Genomic DNA, 25,561 nt, shown 5'->3' with positions numbered 1-25,561 from the left:
GAGTTGAAATACAGTTTTAATGATTTAACCTAGTCCTACAGAACAGTCATCAGAAAAGTGCTTGCTGAATTGAAGCAATTCAACATAATTAAGAGAGAAAGGCACTAAAAATTAAGGACTTTTATTTCCGATATAGAGTGTTACTTTTTTTTTTTTTAGAAAAGTTTTATTATAACTTATGGTCCTAAAAGTCTCAATATAAGGAATTCTGGAAATGCATAAAGTAACACATTTTTTATTTAATTAATTGCAACATTATTACCCAGCTATAATAATAGCTAATATTTTGGTTTACTTTTATTCTAAAGTTTATTATTAAATGTGTAATGTATGGTTGATAAATAAACACACATATATAATATTTTGTTGTATTTTGCAGTTTTCCATATGTACAATATATAAAATAAATAAATGTAAGTACATTTAAATGTTATTTATAAATGGTATCTTATTATAAAATTAAGGTTATATTTTATGTAATATTCTATAATGTAATTTTTCCAGTTTATATATATAACTGAACAATTTCTTATGTCATTAAATGTTTTTTAAAATATGTTTCAGAAACTATTGCCTAGTCCTCCAACACAGTAGTGTATCATAAATTACCTAACTAATTTTGTTTTTGGGTTATTTAGATTTGTTATTAGATTTGCACTTTATATATGTTAAGTAAATAATATTTTTAGTCATATTTCAAATACTTATTTTCAGCTTATTCTTTGCTTTGTCAATATTAATTTATTTAGTGTATAAATTAAATTGTCATAAACTCAAGTATTTTCCATTGTTTGGGTATTTTTTTATTTGTGCTTAGGAAAACCTTTTTAATCAATATCAAATAAGGGAATCGCCTATGTATTTTCTACTTTTTTATTTCTTTATTTTTAATTTAGTATTATAATACAGCTGAATATGTGTGATAAGGTGCAACTAGGAATATAATTTTTGTTTGGTTTGGTTTTTCCTCAAACATTTAGTTAGTTGTCCATAATCATTTTCACATACTAATGTAATTCCCTTCACCCAAATCTGAAAGGCTTGTTTTAAAAAAATGTGTTAAGATTTGTAAATATTAGAATCTGCTTCAGAGCTTTTGAGGCTTATTAATTTATACTTTTCAACTTACATCTATATAATTGGTTTTATTATATGACAGTGTAAATCTTTCTTATTTATTTTCAGTTTTTTTCTGACTTATCAATAACTTAGTTAAGGTGCACATCTACTTGCTTCTCTGTATCTTCTTTTACTATACTTGTAAAATAGTATGTAGGTGACACATGCTTTTTTTAGTTACAAAGTTGATTCCTTTGCACCACGGCTTCCCCCTTTCTAGACCTAATTAACCTTAAAAAAATTAACCAATTTTGGGCAAGGTATTTAACTTCTCTTGGCCTAAATTTCTTCATCTTTAAAATAAAAATGAAAAACTCTTTCTTTTTTTATTTAGAAAATTAAATTTAATGAGAGTGATATTGATCAATTAGATAACATAAGTTTCAGGTAAACAATATTATAATATTTGATCTGTTGATTGTGCTGTGTGCCCATTACCCAAAGTCACTGTATATTTGTCCCTCTTTACTCCTCTCCCTCACCTCCCTTTAGTAGCTGCTTTACTTTTATCTATGTCCATGAGTGTCAGTTTTATGTCCCACCTATGTGTGAAATCATATAGTTCTTGCTTTTCCTAATTCACTTATATTTCACTTAATGTAATGTTTTCAAGGCCCATCCATGTTGTCATAAATGGCAATATGTCACCATTTCTTATGGCTGAGTAGTATTCTATTGTATATATGTACCATATCTTTATTCATTCTTCTATCAAGGGACACTTTGGTTGTTTCCATGTCTTGGCAACTGTCAATAATGTTTCAATGAACATGGGGCTGCATGTGTCTTTGTGTACCAACATTTTCGAGTTTTGAGGGTAGTTATCCAGTAGAGGGATTGCTGGGTCATATGATATTTCTAATCTTAATTTTTTTAGGAACCACCCTACTTTCTTCCATATAGCTGTACAGTTGACTACCAACAGTGAATAAGGGTTCCTTTCTCTCCACAGCCTCTCCAACACTTGTTATTACCCGTCTTATTGATAACAGCCAATCTAACAGGTATGAGGTGATATCTCATTATAGCTTTGATTTACATTTTTCTAATACCTAGAAAAAGTGAGCATATTTTCATATGTCTATTTGTTGTTTGTCTGTCTTCATGGGGCAAGTGTTTGTTCAGGTCCTCTTCCCATTTCTTAAGTCCTCTTCCCATTCTTAATTGGATTATTTGCTTGTTTGTTGGATTTGTGAGTTCTTTATATATTTTGGATATTAATGCCCAACAGAGCTGTTGTTTGTAAATATGTCCCATTTGGTTGGCTATCTTTTTGTTTTACTGTCAGTTTCTTTTGCTCTGTAGAAGCTAAAGAAACTCTCTTTTGATTTTCAGTTTTAAATACTTCAGTAATGTCTGTTCTCACAAATTACTCAAAACCATCAAAGAATAAAAGAGTAGAATTTCAAATTCAATCATTAACAAAACCAAGAGACATCTGAAACCTAAAATCACAAATTAGAAAGAAGACTATCAGAAAGAATAAATATCAATTAGGGTTGTGGGAGAAGGGATAGAAGTAGCTAAATTTCTTATTTAAAATATTAGCACCCCTTATTTAAGATAAGAAATACACTCTGAGGTATAAATTATACACTTCTATTTTCCATCAATGACATTGGCTTTGCCAGCCAGTGAAAGGCCCATTCCTGCACCTGGTCCCAGAAGTAGAGGAGGTAAGACTGAACAAGGAGTCACATTGACAAGCCATGTTTATAGGAAGCAATGTGTCAAGAGAGAAGGTGGCTTGCAGTACCAACTTTGGTTGCTTTGTAAGAAACAAAGCCTGAAAAAACTCTTGAGGCATTCTCAATGATATGTCACCATAATTGCTGATCTGGAACATGATGCTATTCCTAACCCAGGTGAAGGGGCCTACAGATAGTTAGCCTAGGAAAAGCTATGTTTATTACCAGATAAGCAACAGTGAAAAACAAGAAGTAGAAGATTTCATTATTTAAAAACTGAAAAAACAAATGAAAGGTGAAGAAATTCACCAGAACAATGTTGCCAAACAAATAGATGAAAATTCTGAGCAAATATTTTATCATGAATTTTAAAACTTGGTGAGCAGAAAACAATAAAGCTCTATTAAGCAATAAAAACCCTGAATAAATAAAAATATATATCATCTTCATAAATGATATAATAAGATGTCATCTCTTACCATATTAATCTACTAATTCAATGCAAACTAAACTTCCACTTGAATTTTTTTCAGAACTTACTCGCAAATGTATGTAGAAAAATAAATGTCCAAGAACCCAAATAGCTAAGTAAAACATGAAAAAGAGCAGAGAGAGCAGACATTTTACTGGTTATAAAGATATATTGAGGCCCTGGCCAGTTGGCTCAGTGGCAGAGTGTCAGCACAGTGTGTAGGCACACAGGAGAAGCAACTATCTGCTTCTCTACTCTTTCCCCTCCCCTTTCTCTCACTTTCTCTCTCTCTTCCCCTCCTGAAGTCATGGCTCGATTGGTTCAAGTGGATTATTACCGGGTGCTGAGGATAGCTAGTCGTGGAGCCTCCACCTCAGGGGCTAAAAATAGCTTGGTGTGAGCATGGTCCCAGATGGGTAGAGCATAAGCCCCAGACAGGAGTTGCCAGGTGGATCCTGGTTGAGGTGCATGTGGGAATCTGTTTCTTTGTCTCTCCTCCTCTCACTTAGAAAAGAAGAAAAAAAAGATATATTGCAAAATTTAGTAAAAAAAATACATGCACAGATACATAGATCGAATAAGAGCTAGAGAGCTCAAGAATGGATCTATGTATGAAAATTTTAATACTATAAAAAGGGACAGAAGTAGTCATTAAATGAAAACACTGGAAAAATTGGCATTTTTTTATGAAAAAAATGTTGGATCACTACCATACATGATAAACAATAGTAGACTCTAGATGGATTCAAGAGTCATATGTAAAAGTACATAAACACTATACACCTATAGAAGAAAATATAAGAGCCTATTTTGTTAAATAGAAACAATAGATTTTATTTGTTAAATAAAATCTTCTTTCACAACCCCCTCGAAAACAAAAGCTACTTATAATATCAAAGGTAAGGATTTTTGTTTCATATAAGACACCATAAAAAAAAGAAAATGGACAGATGACTAAGAAAGAAAAGTTCAGACTCATTAGTTATCATAGGAAAACAAATTGAAGCAAGATACCACTTGACATTCATAAGAGTGGGGAAATAATGGAAAAGCGAATAATATCAAGCATTGACTAAGATGCGGAAAGAATAAAATTTTGAAGTATTTTTAGTGAACTGGTATAGATATTGTGAAGAACATTCTGGTATTAGTTAGAGAAACAGAGCATGTGCTTATCTTATCACAGAATAACATTTCTGAGGTTGTATTCCAGAGAATTCTTGAACTGGTTGAGACTTCAGGGAAAATACAAATTGTAGTGTTTTTGGTAGTAAATGTGGGGAGTTAGAGGCAACCTAGGTATCATTACATAGAAAATATGTAAGTAAAGTGAACTGCAGAGCGATGGAATATTTATGCTGCAATTAGGATCAATGGACTAGACATCCAGACAGTAATATGTACAGTATTAAAAGTACTGGTTGAGTAAATAACAAAAAGTAAGCAACAATCTTTAGCTTCTTATCTTCATCATCTTCTTACTTCCTTTCTTAACTTAAATTCTGTGATCCATAATTAAAACCACTCTTTTAAATATATCAAGACCCCCTTGTCCTTCTTTCTTTGTGTATTAACCTCCTATTGGAACCAGAATTTTTAAAAAGGAAGAAAGAAGATACATATTTAATATCAGTAAAGTTAAGTAAAAACCTATTGTCCTAATGAACTGGAAGTACCTGTATAAACTCATGAAATAATTAATCTTTGAAACGCACACATACACATTTTTCCCAGCTCTAGTCACTGAAAAGACCTAAAAATAATATAATAGCATTAAGCACCACTAAAGTTCATTAAAATCAATTTCCCACTAAAACTAACCTAGGCTTCTTGAACAAATGTCCATTTCCAGACCTGGGACAGAAAATGTGCAAAATAATGTGTGGAATATCTTTTCACACAAGTAAGTAAAGATCGATGATTTTTATCATGTCTAAAGAACTCAGGAGCCAATTTCACTAGGATCCCATTGGTCAAAGATAGGACAACTTGAGAATCAACAAAGATAATAACTTTAATGGACTAAAACACACATCAAATATACTTAAAATCTGTATATGCAAGATAATACAAAACAAAACAGAAAAAACGTCACTGGTCACTTTGATAGATGTTAAGAACCAACTTGTTTTGAAAACTAATAAAGGGAAAGAATCAAGTATTTATCTTGCCTTTCCCAAGTGATGTATCTCAGTGTATAAAATATTAATGAGTGAAGTATCTCTGCTTAGAAATATTCCATTTAATAAATAAAGAAAAATGATAAAGTTAGAATACTACCATTTTGCAAGCCTTGATGAATCAATAGACCCAGGAAATAATTACCAATGACTTCTAATACCACAAAAAGAAAAACAAGCAGATAATATTTAGTCTTTCAAAACTGAATCACCAACTTATATGAGACAAAGAGGAATAAAACAATATGATAACCCCATAGGGAACCAATCAGCAAAATCCAAAATATGGAACATTTACAGGATAAATGATCTAATTCCTTCAACAAAAATTTTCAAGATAAAAAAGAACTACAGGGTGAACTTATTGATTTAAAGACATATAAAATAATTGTGACATAAGGATTTTATTTGGACTCCAGCCAAATGAGCTGGAAGGAACTTAAAGACATTTAAGAAAATATGTACATTGACTAGATACTTGAAAATTTTTTTAAATGTTTGGTAAATATTTTAGACATAAAAAGTCATATGGTTGTACTGTTTCCAAGTTATTGTCTTTTATATATATATATGTGTGTGTGTGTGTGTATATATATATTTACAGAGGAAATGATATTGGATTTGCATCACAATAATCTGGGTTGGGAAAGAAAGAAAGTTGGGGATGGATGAAATAACAATGGCTGTAGGTTAAAAATTATTGAAGCACCATGATGGATACAAGGAGTTTTATTATTCTATATTCTCTCCTTTGGATACATTTGAAATTTTCTATATCAAAATGTCTTAAATAGTTATAATAGAAGAAAAGATTCTCTTTACTAAAGAAACAAAATATAAAACACCTAGAAAAATGGGTAATAAGTATATGAAAATAAGACTTTCAAACATTACTGAAAGATACACTAAAAGACTTTAACAAATCTAAAAGTATACCATTGGGTGGTAAATGTCATCATATAGAGTCCTCCTAACCTTAATTCCTCTTTAAAATGTAATCTAATAATAAAATACAAACTCAATAAAAATATGGATATGTTGTGTTACACCAGATAAGCTGATTCATATGAAAAAAATAAGTATATAAGACAATCCAGAAAACTTGGGAAGAGGGATAATAATAATAAGGAAACAAAGTCTAATAGATATTAAAGTCTTATGAAGCTGGTGGAAGAATAGACAGATCAGTGAAGAATAGCACACATACTAGGCAGCCATTTAGTAAAAAGGAGAGTAAAAGTATACAAGAAAAAGGCAAACGAATTTTTAAATGGCTTAAATTTTATACCTAGGGTGGAAGGACTTTTTTTTTTTACTAACCACATATTTAGTGAGAAATTTCATTGGCACGACATAACAGGGGTGCAGATTTTGAGTCTCTGTGGGAGAAATGGGGGAGGATGGGAGAACCAAAAAAGATGACATCAAGTAACTGTGGGAGGGAAGGAAGTGGTTTTGCTCTTATTTTTTCTAAGGATTCTGTAAAAAGAAAAAAAAGAAAAAAGTGGTCAATTTAATACATAAGAAAGAAATGGGTATAGATGAAGCATAGAGCCATGAGGAGTTGTATCAACTGACTATTTCTTTCCCTTTGTGGGAGGAGGGGGACATGGTTTCCTTGTTTGTGAATTTCTAATCTAGAAAGTTTCTGCAAAACAAAGACCATAGCTTGTGGAACAACACAGTCTCTGCAAGGAAGGGATGCCTCTGGTCAAGCTGTCAGAATCACAAAAGTCTCTCAGCGTGTGCCCCTTTGCTGTTCTGCAAGCTGTCAGTTCTTTGAAGCAAACTATTTTTTTGGGCAACATACCAAAGAGTGATGTAAACCTCAAAGCCTGACAAATTGGAACCCAGTTCTAGCTTTTTCTCAGAAAACTTTTCCTTGTCCCATTGGAACAACTTTTAGAGAATACGGAGGCATAGACTCTCTTTGACTGCATTAGGATATTTAAGAAAACCTAATGTTGAGAAGGAGTTACCTAGATGTCTGAAACTCTTTGATTATAACACAATCCTTAATAGTTTTTATGACTTTGTTTCATAGATACCTAGAATTAGATCCTGAAGGACTAAAGTGCAAAGAGTTCTGGGCAAAAGAGATTTCATGAAAAAGTCTGCTGATTTATTTATTTAATTAATTGTATTTACATAGATTTTAGGGTTGCCTCGAATGCATCCCTCCCTCCACCATATTCCCCTCAACATCTCCCTTGTCCCCCCTCCATACAGTGCCCTCCCCGTTCCCTTCAGATTTATCCCATCCTATCATCCCCTTTCCCTCTGTCCTCTTTTCCTCTGGTCCCTTTGATCCCTTCTCTGTCTCAATTCTGTTCCTCAGTTCTCGTTGTTCCTTGGATTCCTCAAATGAGTGAGGTCATATGATATTTTTCTTTCTCAGCCTGGCTTATTTCACTTAACATAATAGTTTCCAGGTCCATCCATGTTGTTGCAAAAGGTAAGATTTCCTTCTTTTTCGTGGCCCCATAGTATTCCATTTTATATATGTACCACAGTGCCCAAGTGTCCATCAGTGGATGAGTGGATTAAAAAGTTTGCTGATGTTTTGAACTGCATCTCAACTGCGTTAAGATGGTGTTATTCTAAGTGCCTCCTCTGTCCTTGGCACTGCTGTTATGGGGTTATCAAGAAGACAAAACAAGTCCCTGTTCACAAAGAACATATAATTTAATAAAATATATACAATACAATAACATTACAAGATAGTATAAAATAAGAGCTCATGAATGGTGTAAGTAAGTAGATTATCACAGTATGCAAACTTGTTCTTCATTTGGAGCACAGAGAAAAGAGAAACATGAGTCATTATCTGATTCCATGTGAAAGTCTATCTTGAACCAGTGGAAGCTAGGGAGGCCTCAAGGGTCAGTTCTTCTAAAGCCTTTGATGTTGGAATCAAGATACACTATAAAAAATAAATTTCTGTAGCTCTTCCAGAAAAATTCCCTTAATAATATGGAAGATTGATGTTTCTGAATACTGTAAACTCAGAAGATAAAACATTTATTTTTGTGGATAATAAAAATATTAAAACTAGTGAATAAATTGATAGCTGTTTCTTTTTATTAAATTTGCAAAAATGGATAAAATAAATTAAAACTTTGAGGATTAAAAGAAAGAATGGCTTGACCTGTGGTGGTGCAGTGGGATAAAGCATCGACCTGTAATACTGAGGTTGCCGGTTCAAATCCTTGGGCTTGCCTGGTCAAGGCACATGTGAGAGTTGATGCTTCCTGCTCCTCCCCCTTCCCTCTCTCTCTCTCTCCTCTCTCTCTCTCTAAAAATCAATAAATAAAATATTTAAAAAATAAAAAAATAAAAAAAGAAAGAATGACAGCCTAGTCAGAGTACATTCAGATTACATTAAGTACCTTGACTTGGTGGGTTATGTAGAATGCAAAGACAACATTCCTACATGTGCAAATGAACAGGTGAGCAATAATGTGAAGTCCTGCATCATCTTGTAAGTTTGGCATTGAATTTTCCATCAGGAAAGAAATATGATTTTAATTTCTAAATGCTGTGAATATAGTTAGGCAGTTTTTGAACTTTGACTTACATATTAATTTGGTTAATAAAACCATATAAACTATTCTTTATGCTAGGAAATCAAGACAGTAGACATTATCAGTATTTTGGTACTGATTCAGCAAGAGTGTGTGGTAACAGATAAATATAAATTGTCTACTCAGAAGATTTTTTAAAGAGATCTAACAATTTTTTATGTTGTTTATTGATTTAGAGAGAGAGGAAGGAGGAGAGAGAGACAGAAATATCAATCTGTTTCTGTATATGCCCTGACTGGGGAATCAAACCAGAAATCGCTGCCTGTCTGCACAATGCTCTAACCAATTGAGATAATCTGAAACAGTCTTTGAGGTGGTACCAGAGAAGAATGTTTTGAATTTTGAAATTCATATTCTTTTGGTTAGTTATTATAAAAACAATTTGATGGGAAATTGCTCAATCATACTATTAATAAAGTACAATTATAAATAAAATAATATATTGCTAAACAAATTTAAGATTGTTTTTAAGGAGGACAACCAATGCTGTGAAAGTATATGGTATAATTGGCATTTTCACTCATAGATGATATAAGCGTTCATTGAAAGAGTTGTTCTCTAAAGCAATTTAATAATATGAATTAAAAACCTCCAGAATGTCCAAGCCCTTTGATTCACTATTCCTACCTCTGGGAATCCATCTTACTAAAAAAATTTAAATGTTCTGGAAATTTTATGAATAAACCATTTCACTAGTATGGAATAAGTCCTTCCCTTCAATCTGAGTGAACCAAGGTACTCACTACTGGACCAGGAGCAAAGGTCAATGCACAGGCAGACAAGCCTGAGTTTCTAAACCAGCCATTGGATGAATATGAGAAAGCCAAGACTGATCTAGACTATTCGCTAATGGCCTCCAGAGCTGTAGTCAATTTCTGGAACTACATCCCTGCTACACAATGGGAGAGGGGTTGAATATATGAGAGGAGCTGACCTCCATGGTCATCATACCTGGTCCCACCTCAGTGGCCCCAGTATCCACCAGCTAACTCAAGCCAAAAAAGTAGAACCATCCCTCATAGTCCCCTTTTCTTTGTCCCCCCTCCCCAGCACAACGCTAAATCCTATTATGAGGCAGAACTGCTTGAAATTGCCAATATGTGACTCTTTGACTACAAAAATGACAAGTTCATATGATTCGATGTATATTTCTCAAATCACTCGTTTTTTCCTTCTAGTTGAAGTCACCTTATTTTTCACCCAAATAATGCCATCCTAACCCTTCTCCTTATTTCTGCTTTTTTTTTCTGCATCACGTTTTAAAGTTCATCAGTGGTTTGTGCATTGCTAAGTTCTTAGCCTGGCGTGAAAACCTTGCCTCATCAGACCCTTGATTATAGCTCCTGTCTCCTCCGGGTCACCCTCCTCACCATCCTCCATGCTCCAGCTTCACGGACCTCCTGTCAGTCTCCCATACCTTCCCCCTGCCCTGCCCTCTGCCTGGAAGCTGTCCTCATTCATCAACTGGCCAATACTGCACATACTTCATCTTTCCATTTCAATTTACTTTCTCAAACCAATCTTTCCTGATTTCCCAATTGAATTTATTTTTCCCAGTTATTCTTTCATAATACCTTGTTTCTTTCCTGGAAACAATTTGTAATTACACATTTATTTATTTGGTGTATACCTGTTTAGTATCTTTCTTCTACTAGACTGGAAAGCTGACTGAGAGAAGAAATTATGCCTTTTCTGGTTTTCCTCTGTACTTGGTACATAACAAGCTTTCAATGAATATTTGCTGAATGAATGATTGCATGAATGAACAAATAAACAAGTCAACATGCTAGTTTAAAATATGATGAAAAAAATAGGCTATAAACATGTGTGGACAATCACAATTCTTTGGTAAGACCAAACATTAAAAAAGGACTTAGGCCTGACCAGGCGGAGGTGCTGCGGATAGAGTGTCAAACTGGGACGCAGAGGACCCAGGTTTGAAACCCTGAGGTCACCAGCTTGAGTGTGGGCTCATCTGGTTTGAGCAAAGCTCACCAGCTTGAACCCAAGGTCACTGGCTTGAGCAAGGGGTCACTTGGTCTGCTGTAGCCCCCTATGAGAAAGCAATCAATGAACATCTAAGGTGCCACAACAAAGAATTGATGCTTCTCATCTCTCTCCCTTCCTATCTGTTCCTGTCTGTTCCTATCTTTCCCTCTCTCTCCTTGTCACAAAAACAAAAACAAACAAACAAACAAAAAACCACTTAGAAGGAAATAAAACAAAATGTTAATTAATAGAAGTTGTTCAGGTGATGAGAACAATCTTTACTTTTTCTTTAATTCTCTTCTTTACTTACCAAAATAATATGAACTTTTAATCTCACAATATTTATTGTAAAATCTATCTATCTATCTATCTATCTATCTATCTATCTATCTATCTATCTATCTATCTATCTAGTTAACTTTTCTTTTTCTGGCATACACAATTTGAAGAGTGCACCAGAGAATCTTTGCTCTATATGAATGGGGGAGAAGACAGTCATTAATTTCTAGTTCTAGAGTATGGAGAAAAGTTACTGAATTACATGAAAATGTACATGCCACTGTTTATTATGATAAATAATGCATGATTCTATATAAATAATGGATAATTATTCATTTTCCATGTAAGTTGACGTTACTTGACATTTTTAGCAATTTCATGCCCACATATGTTTCTGATATCTCATTACTGGGCTCTTCAGAACTCAATGTAATCATCAGTAAAGATAACCCCCTATTTTCTGAATAAATTATCTATTCATCTTCACCAAATATTCCAGAAACTTTCTCTGCACGCTGACTTCTCTGTTTTTTAAATAGCAAAATATTTATATATAATAGAAGAAAGGGAGATCGAGTGCAAGATTCTTTTACTTTCAAAGACCTTTCTAATTTATCTATTTTTTTTCACATTTCTCCCTTCTATTGTCACCCCTCTAATCTAGGCCACTGTCGTTTCCAACCTAGACCCAGTTACAATCCTCTGATTCCTTCCATACATTAAAAAATTGTATTAGTATATAGTTTATATGAAAGAGTGCACCGACTTAGTCATACCTTGACAAACTTATACCTTAGTGCAAGCACCACCACCATGAAGATAGAACATTTTCACCACCCCCAAATTTCCCTTAAATCCATTGTATGGAAATACCACAATTTTCATATTTATTTTATTCTTTTTTTTTTTTTTTCAGAGACAGAGAGAGAGTCAGAGAGAGGGATAGACAGGGACAGACAGGAAGGGAGAGATGAAAAGCATCAATCATTAGTTTTTCGTTGGGCATTGCAGCACCTTAGTTGTTCATTGATTACTTTCTCATATGTGCCTTGACCGCGGGCCTTCAGCAGACCGAGCAACCCCTTGCTCAAGCCAGCGACCTTGGGTCTAAGCTGGTGAGCTTTGCTCAAACCAGATGAGCCTGTGCTCAAGCTAGTGACCTTGGGGTCTCAAACCTGGGTCCTCCACATCCCAGTCTGATGCTCTATCCACTAAGCCACCGCCTGGTCAGGCTCATTTTATTCTTTATGAACACTAAACTTGTTTTCACTTCTTGGTTGTTACAAATTTGTTATCAATATTTATGTATTAGTCTTCTTGTACACATTTTAATTTCAGTTAAGTAAATACCTAGGAGAAGGATTGCTTAATTATATGCTACATATATATTTAATTTTATAATAAATTGCCAAAATCTTCTTCAAAGTGTATGTACCATGCTTGCATTCCTACCAGCAATGTATAAAAATTTCAGTTGGCAGTATCCTAGCCAACACTAGGTAATGTCAACTTTTTAAATTTTATCTATTCTAAAGGGTGTATATTAATACCTTATTGTGGCTTAAACTTGCACTTACTTATGATTAATGATTTTGAGTATGTTTTGATGTGACTATTAGTGATTTGTATATCTTTTTTGTTAAGTGTCTGTTTAAATATACTGCTCATGTTAAAAATTGGGTCCTCTAGCCCTGGCAGGTTGGCTCAGTGGTAGAGCATCAGCCCAGCGTGTGGAAGTCCCAGGTTTGATTCCCGGTCAGGGCACACAGGAGAGGCACTCATCTGCTTCTTCATCCTTCTCCCTCTTTTTCTCTCTATCTCTGTCTTCCCCACCTGCAGCCAAGTCTCCAGCAAAGTTGGCCCAGGTACTGAGGATGGCACAGTGGCCTCCACCTCAGGCTCTAGAATGGCTCTGGTTGTAATGGAGCAATGCCTCAGATGAGCAGAGCATCGCCCCTGGTGGGCTTGCTGGGTAGATCCTGGCCTGTCTGTTTCTCTACCTCCCTGCTTCTCACTTCAGGGAAAAAAAAATGGGTTCCCTATTTATTATTGAGTTATAATGAATTCTGTAATGTTGTAATGTAGTCTGGATACAATTCCTTCAGCAATTATATGTATTATGAACATTTTCTTTCAGACTTTGGTGTAAACTTTTATATTCTTGATATTATTTTTATAAAAGCAAATATTTTACAATTTGATAAAGTTCAATTTATCAAATTATTCTTATGGTTTATTGCTTTTTGTGTCCTAAGAAATCTTTGCTTACATCAAAGATTTCCACCTATATTTCTTTCTAGAAATTTCATGATTTTTGTTATTCCATAAAGTTTTAGAATCAGGTTCAAAATTTTTACCCTCCAAAAATTGCTGCTAAAATTTAATTGGACATCTGTTAATTAAATAACATTTCAGAGATTGAATATCTTAAAATTATTGAGTTGTCTCATCATGAATATGGTATATCTCTCATCTTATTGAGATCTTCTTTCATTTCTCCCAGCAAAGTTATTTATTATTTTTATTGTAAAGACTTTGTACCTATTTTGTTAAATTTATCTTAAATATTCCATACTTTTTGATGTTCTTATAATTTGTTTATTTATTTTCATTTATAATTGTTTATTGCCAGTACGTGAAAGTATAATTGATTTTTTTTGTATACCAACGTTGTATTCTGCAACCTTGTTAAATTTATTTATAGATTCTAATAGCTTTTTGTAGATTCCTTAAAATTTTATTTCAACATTATCACATTATTTACAAAAAAAGATTTATTTCTTCCTTTCCATTTATATGCCTTTTATTTATTGTGTTTGCCTTTTCACAATGACTAAAACCTCTAGCATGATGTTGAATGTACATGATAAAAGTGGGCATCCTTCCCCAAAATTAGTAAGAAATTATTCAGTTTTTCAGAATTAATCATGATGTTAACTTTAGGTTTTTCATAGATAGTCTATCAGTATTAGTGTATGGTGTTCCCTTCTATTCCTAGTTCACTGAGAGTTTTTATGGGCATGACATTTTATATATTATTGGATTTTATTTACTAATACAGTGTAAGGATTTTTGCAATGATGTCTATCAGGTATACTGGTCTTTAGTTTTCCCTTTTTAATTTTTTTAATTTGATTTATTTTATAGAGATAGAAAGGGAGAGAGAGACAAGAATATAGAGCTGTTCCTGACTGGGGATCAAACCAGCAACCTCTGAGCTTCTGGATGATGCTCTAACCAACCAAGCTATCTGGCCAGGGCTAGTTTTCCTTTTTCTTTTTTTTCTTTTTTATAACACTTTTGTCTGGCTTCGGTAGAAAAGTAGACCTGGTCTCAAAAATTATTATTATTATTATTATTTTTGTATTTTTCTGAAGCTGGAAATGGGGAGAGACAGACAGACTCCCGCATGTGCCCAACCGGGATCCACCTGGCACCAGGGGCGACGCTCTGCCCACCAGGGGGCGATGCTCTGCCCCTCCAGGGCGTCGCTCTGCTGCGACCAGAGCCACTCTAGCGCCTGGAGCAGAGGCCAAGGAGCCATCCCCAGCGCCCGGGCCATCTTTGCTCCAATGGAGCCTTGGCTGCGGGAGGGGAAGAGAGAGACAGAGAGGAAGGAGGGGGGGTGGAGAAGCAAATGGGTGCTTCTCCTATGTGCCCTGGCAGGGAATTGAACCCGGGTCCCCCGCACGCCAGGCCAATGCTCTACCACTGAGCCAACCGGCCAGGGCCTCAAAAATTATTTTTAAAGTGTTGCCTCCTCCTATATTCTGAATGAGTTTGTAGAGAATTGGTACTATTTTTTTTTTTTAAGTTTAAATAGAATACACCAGAAAAACCATCTGGATGGAGGTTGTGTGTGTTTTAAAGTTTTCAATTATTAATTCAGTTTTCTCAATACATATAGGGCTCTTCAGACTTTCTACTTCTACTTGGGTCAGTTTTGGTAAACTGTGTTGTTCAAAGAATTTTTCCTTCTAAGTTTTCCAACTTATTGACATGATGTGTTTCAAAATATTTTACCTGACCTGTGGTGTCACAGTGGATAAAGCATCGACCTGGAATGCTGGAGGTGCTGCTTTGAAACCCTGAGCTTGCCTGGTTGAGGCACATAGGGGAATTGATGCTTCCTGCTCTTCCCCCCTTCTCTCTCTCTCTCTCCTTCTCCTCTCCAAAATGAATCAATAAAAATCTTTTAAAAAATCCCAAAATGAGCCCTGGCTGATTGGTTCAGTGGTAGAGCGTCGGCCTGGCATGCAGAAGTCCCGGGTTCGATTCCCGGCCAGGGCACACAGGAGAAGTGCCCATCTGCTTCTCCACCCCTCCCCCTCTCCTTCCTCTCTGTCTCTCTCTTCCCCTTCTGCAGCTGAGGCTCCATTGGAGCAAAGATGGCCCGGGCGCTGGGGATGGCTCCTTGGCCTGTGCCCCAGGCACTAGAGTGGCTCTGGTCGCAACAGAGCGACGCCCCGAAGGGGCAGAGCATCGCCCCCTGGTGGGCGTGCCGGGTGGATCCCGGTCGGGCGCATGCAGGAGTCTGTCTGACTGTCTCTCCCCATTTCCAGCTTCAGAAAAATAAAAATAAAAAAATAAAAAAAAAATCCAAAATGTTTTTTATTTCTATTTTAGTATCTATCAGATCTGTGGTGATACCTTTTTTTCATCATAGTCTACCTAGCATTTCAACAACTTTTTTCAAAGTATCAACTTTGGTTTCATTCTTTTTTCTCTATTGTTTTTTTATTTTTCAGTTCTACTGCTCTCTATTTCCTTTCTTCTACTTACTTCAGGCTTAATTTAAATTTCCATTTCTGTTCTCATTATAGCTTATGTTTCCTTTACTCTGAAGCATATTTATAATAATTATTTTAATGTTCTGGTCTGCTAATTCTATTATTTGTTATTTTTATTTATGTTTCTATTTACTTGTATTCTTTTCCTGGTTATGGGTCAAATTTTCTACTTATTTGTTTGTCTAGTAATTGCTCAGTGGTTGCTGGACATTTTTAATTGTATGCTGTTGAGTGCTGGATTTTACATAGATTTTAGGGGTTTTGGATTTTTCTTTTTTTGTTAGAAAGTTATTTGTGGATTGGTTTGACCTATTGAGGCTTACTTTAAAGTAGGGTAGGTTAAAGTAGCCTTTATGTGAAGATAATTTAGCCCCCTTTCTAAGGTATCACTCTTCTTTGGTCTCCATTAAATGTCACAGTATTTAATAAGGTCTCTCTTCTTGGCTTATGAAAATTAGGAAGACTTGCAGCTCCGTGTGAGTTGTGAATATCACTCATATTACCGTTCCCCAGTAATGATGTTTTCGTTGTGGTTTATTCTTGCTTGATCACATGAGTTTCACCCTATGTATGTGTGTGTTGATATTCAGCCAAAGGCTCAAGGGAACTTCTATGCAGATTTTTGGAACTCTTCTTCTGAAAAACTCTCCTCTTGGGTACTCTGCCCTCCAAATTTTAAACCTCTGTTTCCTGGAATTTTTATCTCTTTCTCCTCAACTCAGAAAGATTGCTGAATTCTATTTGAGTTCTTGCTTCCTGAACCAAGATTGGAAATTACCTACAGAAAAAAACCTTTGATGATGGGTGGGCTTACATCAACTGCTTCCCTTTTCTCAAGGACATTGTGCCATCTGCTGTGTAATATCTGAAAATAATTGTTTCCTATGTTTTGTCCACTTTTATCATTGTTACATGCTAAGGATAAGTCCATACTCTATTTCTCATGGCTAGGAACATAAGTCTCTCATCTCTACTTTTGACATCTGCCATCCATTATTTTTTACTTTAAATTATTTTGTTTTAATTACAGTTTACATTCAATGCTATTTTGTATTAGTTTCAGGTACATGCATAGTGGTTAGACAATCATATACTAAACAAAGTATTTCTCCCTTCCCCTGATATTACCAGTACCTACCATCCATTCTTCATACTGTAGCTGGAAGATTTTTTCAACATGAATCTGGTCAAATCAGCTACAAACTTGAAGGGCCCAGTCTCATCTCTATCTATTCTTCCAGCATCATTTTTCACCACTTCTTAATTTCTACTTTAAGCTCTGAGTTTAGATTATTTCTAATGTTCTTCAAATATGCTGTGGTCTCTCTCATATATGGACAGTTGTAAATATTCTTCTCTTGACTTAGGATATTTGCCCTTTATCCTACATATTTATATCCCTAGCTAATGTATACTTGTCTTTCATAACTAATTTATGTTCCTTTCTCAGAGAGGTCCCCCACAATTGTTAGAGTTTATACCATCTTGATGCTCTCATGATGCCTTGTATTTGCCTTACAATAACCCTCGTTATTTTATTATGACTTCTTGTTTAATATCTTATGCATTAGACAGTAAAATGAAACTGAAGTTTCAACATCTCTCTCACTAAATCTGCTAAATCTCCAGTGCTTTGTATAGGAGCTGGCAGAGCAGATCCTAATAAATAGTTGATGAATGAATTAATGAAAACATAAGGTAATTAACAAAACAACTGATAGTGGGAGGAAGTGAGGCAGAAGGAGGGTGAAAAACAAACAAACAAATAAACAAAACCTAATGCTCAAAAAAAAAAAAACCCCAGAAGAATCTCAAGGATAGCACTTTTTCATTTTGTTGACTCTGTGGATCAAATTTTCCACATCATTTAGTTCCTCACTTTGTTTTTCTGTATGGATAGAGGCACTAAGATAAGAATGGTGTATTTGATACTTTTCTCTATGTGTACCAAGAATACTCAGTAAATGCTTTCCATAATGGGGTTTTCAGAAGCAATTATGATGAACAAAGTTTCACAATAATTGAGTACAGTATCTGATGATTCTATCACTTTGCCTTGGGTAAATTCCATGGAAAAGTCCATTATGCCTTAACCTGTTCTTTGACACCACTGTTGTTTTAGTGTCAAGGTAAAAGAATGTTCACAGACTTGATAGTCATCATCCTAATCAAGTCATGTGAACAAACAAAATTATACTGTGGCAATCAAAGATGTGGAAAGGAATGTTTAGAAGAACTGAGAGATTACATATTTCATACAAGGAAACACTGCAGGGATTGTAACATTTTAACTCAAAAGTTGTAAATCCATTGCCTAAAATGTAAAAATGTCTTAATTATTTGTTGTCATTCTGCTTTTTTCATTTATCACTGTATAAAAAAAATAAAATAACATAAAACTTTTCCCTTAAAGTGGTATTCTTTAGTGACCTATTTAGAATACCCAACAAAAGGAGGTATTTCCAAACAAAAGCTTAGCTTCTTTATGAAACCTTTGGGTGGCAAGAAAGTCATTTATTCACCAAAGATTCAGTGGTATCATAAAATACTAGAAAGGGCTAAAAGTGTTCTTAGAGACCATTTAGTCCAATCTTCTATTTTAGAGTCACAGAGCAATTGTAAAGAGCATCCACTATTTCCTTGAATATTATTTCTCCTTCTGTTATTTGACCTAATTTGACCTCTGGCTCATTCATGCTTTTCTTCCTTTCTCATTTTATCAGCTCATGTCTCAATCATCCCCATCTGTAGCCTGGACTTTCTAAAGCAGGTGTTACAGCTTGGCTGTAGCTAGCAAATTAGTTCACAATATACTCCTAACTTGCCTTATCCACCATTCTAACTCCCAGCTCAGAGCCAGCTTTGTGTCCTCAAAGTTCTCTTGGACATTTCTCTGACAATCATCTCCTCTCCAGCTAACATCTTCACTCTAACCCTTTCACTGATTCACAACAGCAAGTCATCCAACTCTGAGGGCTCTGTCCTCCGGAATCATGCTGTCTAACCTCAAGGGTCTCCCAGTGTTACCCACCATTCTTTAATTACTCTTTTACTGAGGTTCCATTGCACTCCTCACTTACAGAATCTTTAAAACCAGAAATTTTGTAAATACCTAGAACTCTAAAGTTCATAAAATCCAAATTCTTTATTTTATAAATAAAAAAAAACCAGAAGAAAGCCCAAGATAGGAAGTAGCCAGAGTGATTTTCATAATAGTAAATAATAATAAAGTAATAAGGGCCTGACTATAATCCAGAAAAAGGAAACTCTAACTCTTTATTCCAATTTAATTCACCTGTGCCTTAACTCTTCAACTCATAGGTTATCATTAATACTCGGTCCACCAACAATAAATTCATCAGTAAAAATGTTCCCAATTTCCCAATCTCGAACCCAACATAGTAGAGTAAAAAAATATGGGCCTTAGTGCCAGAAAGACCAAGATCTAATCTCAGCTCTGCCTATACCACCCATGTTACTGTGGGGAAGTTACAAGCCCATTTGGCCTCAATGTCTTCCCTATGGAACAGCAACAATAGACTGGAAATCTACCCTGTAGGGTCTCTGTAATGACTAGGGCTCATATGTGTAAAACAAGTATAATGGCTGCCAGGTAGATGGCTAACGATGGCAGTTATTTTCACCTTTTCTTTCTTGTAGCATGTTATCTCTGCCTCCAAAATTGTCTTTATCTTCACCCACACCTTCTCCTTTCAACTTGCTTTCTTCAGAAGTGGCTTTCAACCTTATTTTCAAAGCAAATTCCTCTTCTTCAGATTATAAATCCATTTTCTTCCTCTTTCTCTGGGCTCTGAACCACCAGCTGTCTGTTCTCTAGCACCTAATACTCCTTCTCTGTGGACTCCTGGCTTCTCACTTGCTCAGGATTCCCCTGGCCTGAAAACACCCTACAGGAGAGGATGCAGCAGAGGGGTTCCAACTGGGAAGGGAGGCAGAAGAAAGCAAGCAACAGGTCCTGGGCATGGTGGCTACTTAACACCACGCAGGAATTTTGATATGCCTTCCTCCATTCATATGGGATAAATTTTACCTTATCAAATGGCAAGGTTCTGGCTCTCTTATTTTATTTGCCACCAGTTTCTGAATAAAAGTGTATGTGTGTGTGGGAGGGGGGTAATAAACCTGTATATGCCATTTTATCATTACTCATTTGCTTTTCGATGCCTAAATGGCTTGTTAAAACACAGATTTCTGGGTCTCAACCGAAACTTCTGCAAGAACCGTTATTCCAGAGCCTAACTACTTAAAGTGTGAGAATAATCAAAACTGTAGAAAAAATTTATATGAGTTTATGAGAGTTTATTTTAGCCTAATGGAAGCTATGCCTGGAAGCAAGTTCTCAACAGACTTGGGAAAATGCTTCTTAGAATGACAGTTTGCAGTTTCTTTTATGTATTTAGAACGAAGGTGGGAACATAAGGAAGATTATGTGAAGGTGGGAGAAAGCAAGGTAGGAACTGGATTGCAGGATAGTTAACGAGATTACATATTCTCTGTAGGGGTCTCCAAACTTTTTACACAGGGGGCCAGTTCACTGTCCCTCAGACCATTGGAGGGCTGCCAAATACAGTGGTCCTCTCACTGACCACCAATGAAAGAGGTGCCCCTTCCAGAAGTGCAGTGGGGGCTGGATAAATGGCCTCAGGGGGCTGCATTGCGGGGCCCGCGGGCCCGGGCTGTAGTTTGGGGATGCCTGCTGGGGGTGGTTAGGCTTCCAGGGGGTATGTAAAAGGAGTTTCAAAAGTGTGTTAATCTAGATGCACATAAACAACTCACAGGGCTTGCTTAACACAAAGATAAGCCTTTTATTAAAAAGAATTATAAATCCGAAGAACACCAGAAGACTAATTCAAAAGAACATATATACACCTATATTCACTGCAGCATTGTTTACAATAGCCAAGATATGGAAGCAACCCAAGTGCCTATCAATAGATGAGTGGATAAAAAAAACACAAAGTATGGTACATTTACACAGTGGAATGCTACTCAGCCATACAAAAGAAGGAAATCTTACCTTTTGTGACATCATGGATGGACCTGGAGATTATTATGCTAAGTGATACAGCCATTCAGAGAAAGACAAGTACCACAGGATTTCACTTCTATGTAGAAACTAATGAACAAAATGTACTAACAAACAAAATAGAAACAGATGCATAGATACAGAGAACAGACTGTCAGAGGGGAAGGACTTTGGGGAATTGGGTAAGAAGGGTGAAGGGACTAAACAAAAACAAACACACAACTCATAGACACAGACAACGGTAGATGATTACCAGAGAGAAAGGATGGTAGGGGAAGACAGAGAAAGTGAACGGGAAGTGGTGATGGAAGGAGACTTCACTTTGGTGGTAAACACACAATATACTACTATACAGATGATGTATCGTAGAATTGTACATTTGAAATCTATTTAATTTTGTTAACCAATGTCACCTGTGGGGCAGCTGTGTTAGGCTTGTTTGCTGGTTTACCAGCTGCAAGCACTTTGCCTGATTGGTAGGTGAGCTTGTGGCTGCGCCACGTGTATGGCCTATGTAAGGCTACGGGTGCTTGCGCTCAGGGGGATTACGGATGCACAGATTGCCTGCCCACCACTGTGAGGGGCCAGTCTTGTTGTTTGTTTGCCTGAGAGGCAGCTTCCCCTGCCTGTGTGCTTGTCCACTGTTGTGAGACTCTATTAAATGGAATGGCCCAATGCTTTCCGGCTCCACAATTTTCCTACTATCTGCCTGAATCCTGTGTGGACCTGCCTAGCCTCGGCCATTGGCATTACATTGCCCAAATAGATTCAGTAAAAAAATTTAAAATAATAAAAATACGAGAAGTTATATGCCTGGGGCATGGCTACCTACCATGACCTGCCCGGTTAGAAATGTGTGATTAGATCAACCTGTGAGGTTACTTCTGGTTAGATTTATTACAGCACCGCTTTTTCATTCTGCAGTGTGATCTGTGAACCAGCTGCATCTTCCTCACCTGGCGGTTGTCACAGGTGCAGAAATCAGGCCTCACTCAGACCTACTGACCCAGAATTCACATTTCAAGAAGATCGATGTGACCCGTAGCCACATTAAAGTTTGAGAAGCACTGCTTTAGATCAATAGTTCTCCATCTTGAACAAATGTTAAGATCCCTGGGAAGTTTTCTTAAAATACTAGTTCCTGGATCCCACCCCTGAAATTCAGACCTAGCTGGACTGGGGTGAGGCCCCAAGCACCAGTATTTTTAAACACCTGAGAATCCTCTTAAAGTGCAGGTTTGGATTGAGTAGGTCTGGGGTGAGGCTGAAGTTTTGCATTTCTAAAAAGCTCTCAGGTGATGCTGCTCTTGTGTTCGGTAGAGCACAGTTTAAGTAGGAATCCATTAGAGACAGGACCATTAATGCTCTCCTACTCTTCAGATTTGACCATCCTTTTCCAACCTTCATCTGTCTCCATCTCTCTCCAGCTGTTACCCATTCTTCCTGCTTTAAAACACTGGTTCTCAGCCTTGGCTGCACTTTGCCATCAACTAGAAAGATTTAAAAACTATTAACTTTGGGGTTCTACCCCCAGAGATTCTGATGCAGTGATACAGGGTGCAGCCTGAGAACTGGACATCTCTCCAGATAAAGCATGAGAGCAAAGTTTAAGAACTGCTTTAAGGCCCTGGCCAGTGGTTCATGGATAGAACATTGGCCCAGCGTGCAGATGTTCCAGGTTCACTTCCCAGTCAGGGCACACAGTAGAAGCAACCATCTGCTTCTCATTCGCTCCTTCTCCCCTACCCTCTCCATCTCTCCTTCTCCCCTTCCTGTAGCCACTGGCTTGATTGGTTTGAGCATGGCCCCAGGCACTGAGGTTAGCTCGGTTCTTCCAATCATTGGTCCAGATGTGGTTGTCAGGAGGATCCCGGTCAGAGCACATGTGGGAGTCTGTTTATCTTCCCTCCTCTCACTTAATGGAAAAAAAAAAAAAAAAACTGGTTCAAAATCACTGCTTTCCATATTCCTGAGATACTTACATCACTATTCTATATTTCTTCCCACCTCTTGATCACTAATTAGTATGTCACTTGCTACTTTTTTTATCACTCTTTTATCTATCACCACCACAAACATGAATTTTGTATCTGAATCTGAAAACTTGACATCTAGGTTCCCCAAACATACGTCTCTTGATTTTCACATTTGGGTTAAACGTTTATTTATTCACTCATGCTCAAAACTGGACATGTGAAGAAGTCTAGTAATTTTAGAGCTCGATTCCTCTTTCTGCTGCTTCTATCCCATCCAATCAGGGCCGGGTCATTCCCTCTCTTCTCCTTGGATGTCTCTCTTGCATGGTTTTTTATTTCCGTTTCCAGTCTTCCAGGCTTCATGGTCTTTCATGGCTACAATAACCTCCAAAATTTACACAACTTAACCAGGGAGCCAATTCCTCACACCACCAGCACGGCATCTATTAACATCCCACTAAAGGGGCGCTCTCGCGGGCTCATCATGGGAATGCTGCAATGAACTATTTTATAAAATAGTATCCTACTCCATGCATGTCCTGCCTACCTTATCTAGCACATTGCTTTTCTTCATAGCACTTGTCACCTCCTAAGTTTATATTCTGTGTTGGTTTATTACATTTGTTGTTAAGCGTCTGTCTCCCACCACTGGAATAAACGCTACACGATGGTGGATGATTTTTGTCTCTTGTTCTTTGATTTGTCTCAAGAGCATAGATGAGTACCCGGCACTCAATCCTTATTGCTGAATGAGTTAATACATTTCAACCATAGTCAGCAATGCAGATGTCAGTTAATTATTCATCAATTCGGTAAGACCTGCTACCACAGTTAGAATTTCCCTGGCAGAATTCCCTCATGCCCTGCTACCCCCTAGGGGCGACCCTGGGCTTCAGGAAGCGAGAGGGCAAGAAAAGGTGGGAAGAAGAGGTGAGGGAACAGGGAAAGGGTGGAGGAGGTGGGGCGCAGCCATCAGACGACACTGTCCGGGTATTGATTGCTGCAGGTCTTCCTCTGGTTCTTCCCTGTTCGAATGTGTTTATGAGATATGGAAATCCCCTGCCAGCCACTGTTCAGCCCTGACACAAACTTCGGAGAGTTACAAAGGACAAGGGCTAACCTACTGGCCGGAGTGCTCCATAGGCAAAAGGGACTTACTTCTTCAAGGCCTCCCGGCACCAAGGACGCGGCCAGCAATCTTTCTTCTCTGAGATTAAGCTGGCTCAGAGCCACAGTAAACACCCAATCTCCCTTACAGGGAGGAAAGATTAAATATCTGATTAAAATTTTTGGCTGCTAATTTATTGAACTTGGATGGATGAGCCGTTTGGAAGTCACATGACTTTCCCTGTGTGTCTGCTGTTGTTTTTCCACAGAGAGAGGTCGCGGGCTCTGGGTGGGCGTGTGGGGGCCAGGGGCCAGTGGGGCGCTCTCCCCTGCCACCTTTGAAAACCTGGGGGCCAGTTCTTTCCCAGTGAGTCCAGGAATGTCCCCATCGGCTGGGGGCAATCTCTGTTTCGACCTCTTGCTCCGCGTTCCTGTTGCTTGGTAGATTGGGTGCATTTCAGCCCTCCCCCGCCTATTGTTCTGAGCAGCCCGGCGAAATGATGTCATGGGCAGCTTAAAAGTATACAGGAAGTCTTCAAAGCTGAATGACTTCAATACACTTTATTCTGTGGACTCTTGCTGCTGGCCATCGGTGGACACCACACCCACAGGCCTGCAGAGGCAGCCCCAGGATACAACCTCTCTGCTCCCCCCATCCTCTCCCATGCCCACGCGTCCCTCCGTCCGCCCCTCACCTCCACCCCAGGGCCCTGGACCGAGGCCAGCCCAGGAGGAGGGAAGGGAAGCTGAGAGAAAGGAAAGCCAGCGCCGTAGGAGGACAAAGCGGGTTTCCTCAGAAAAACAGGGGCTCGGGACTCTCAGGAGAACCGAAGGTCACTTTACTGCCCTCGGGTGGTCCAGTCCGTCAGTCTGGCAGAGCTGCCAGTCATGGTAGTGTCCCGAGACAGGACAAAGTGACAGAACCACAATGGGCTTGCCTCGACCTGCAAACTTCAGTGAGAGTGCTGCATGCGGAGCGCTGCCCTGTGATTCTGAGATAGTTTGTAACAGGAGAATAATAGCAAATATATGTACAGGGTCTTACAGTGTACACAGCAGGCTTTTATATATTATATCAGCCTATGAATCTGTCACAAAAATATTGTGAGGCATGAGCCTCATTTTAACAATGGGTGTCAAAAACAAAGCAGAGAACTTTTTTACTTGCCTGAGGTCACCCAGCTGTCAAGGGCGGAACCAGGACTCAAGTCCAAATCCCATGCGCTTCCTAATGTGAGGTCGGTTGGCAATGGGGGAAAGTTCCATGGAGAACCAGGTCCGGGGACTTTGGCTGAAACCACCCACACCCACAACCACCAAAATAAATGGC

This window comes from Saccopteryx leptura, chromosome 11, assembly GCF_036850995.1.
Source record: "Saccopteryx leptura isolate mSacLep1 chromosome 11, mSacLep1_pri_phased_curated, whole genome shotgun sequence".
Lineage (NCBI taxonomy): Eukaryota > Metazoa > Chordata > Mammalia > Chiroptera > Emballonuridae > Saccopteryx > Saccopteryx leptura.
This window is presented reverse-complemented; position numbering follows the sequence as displayed.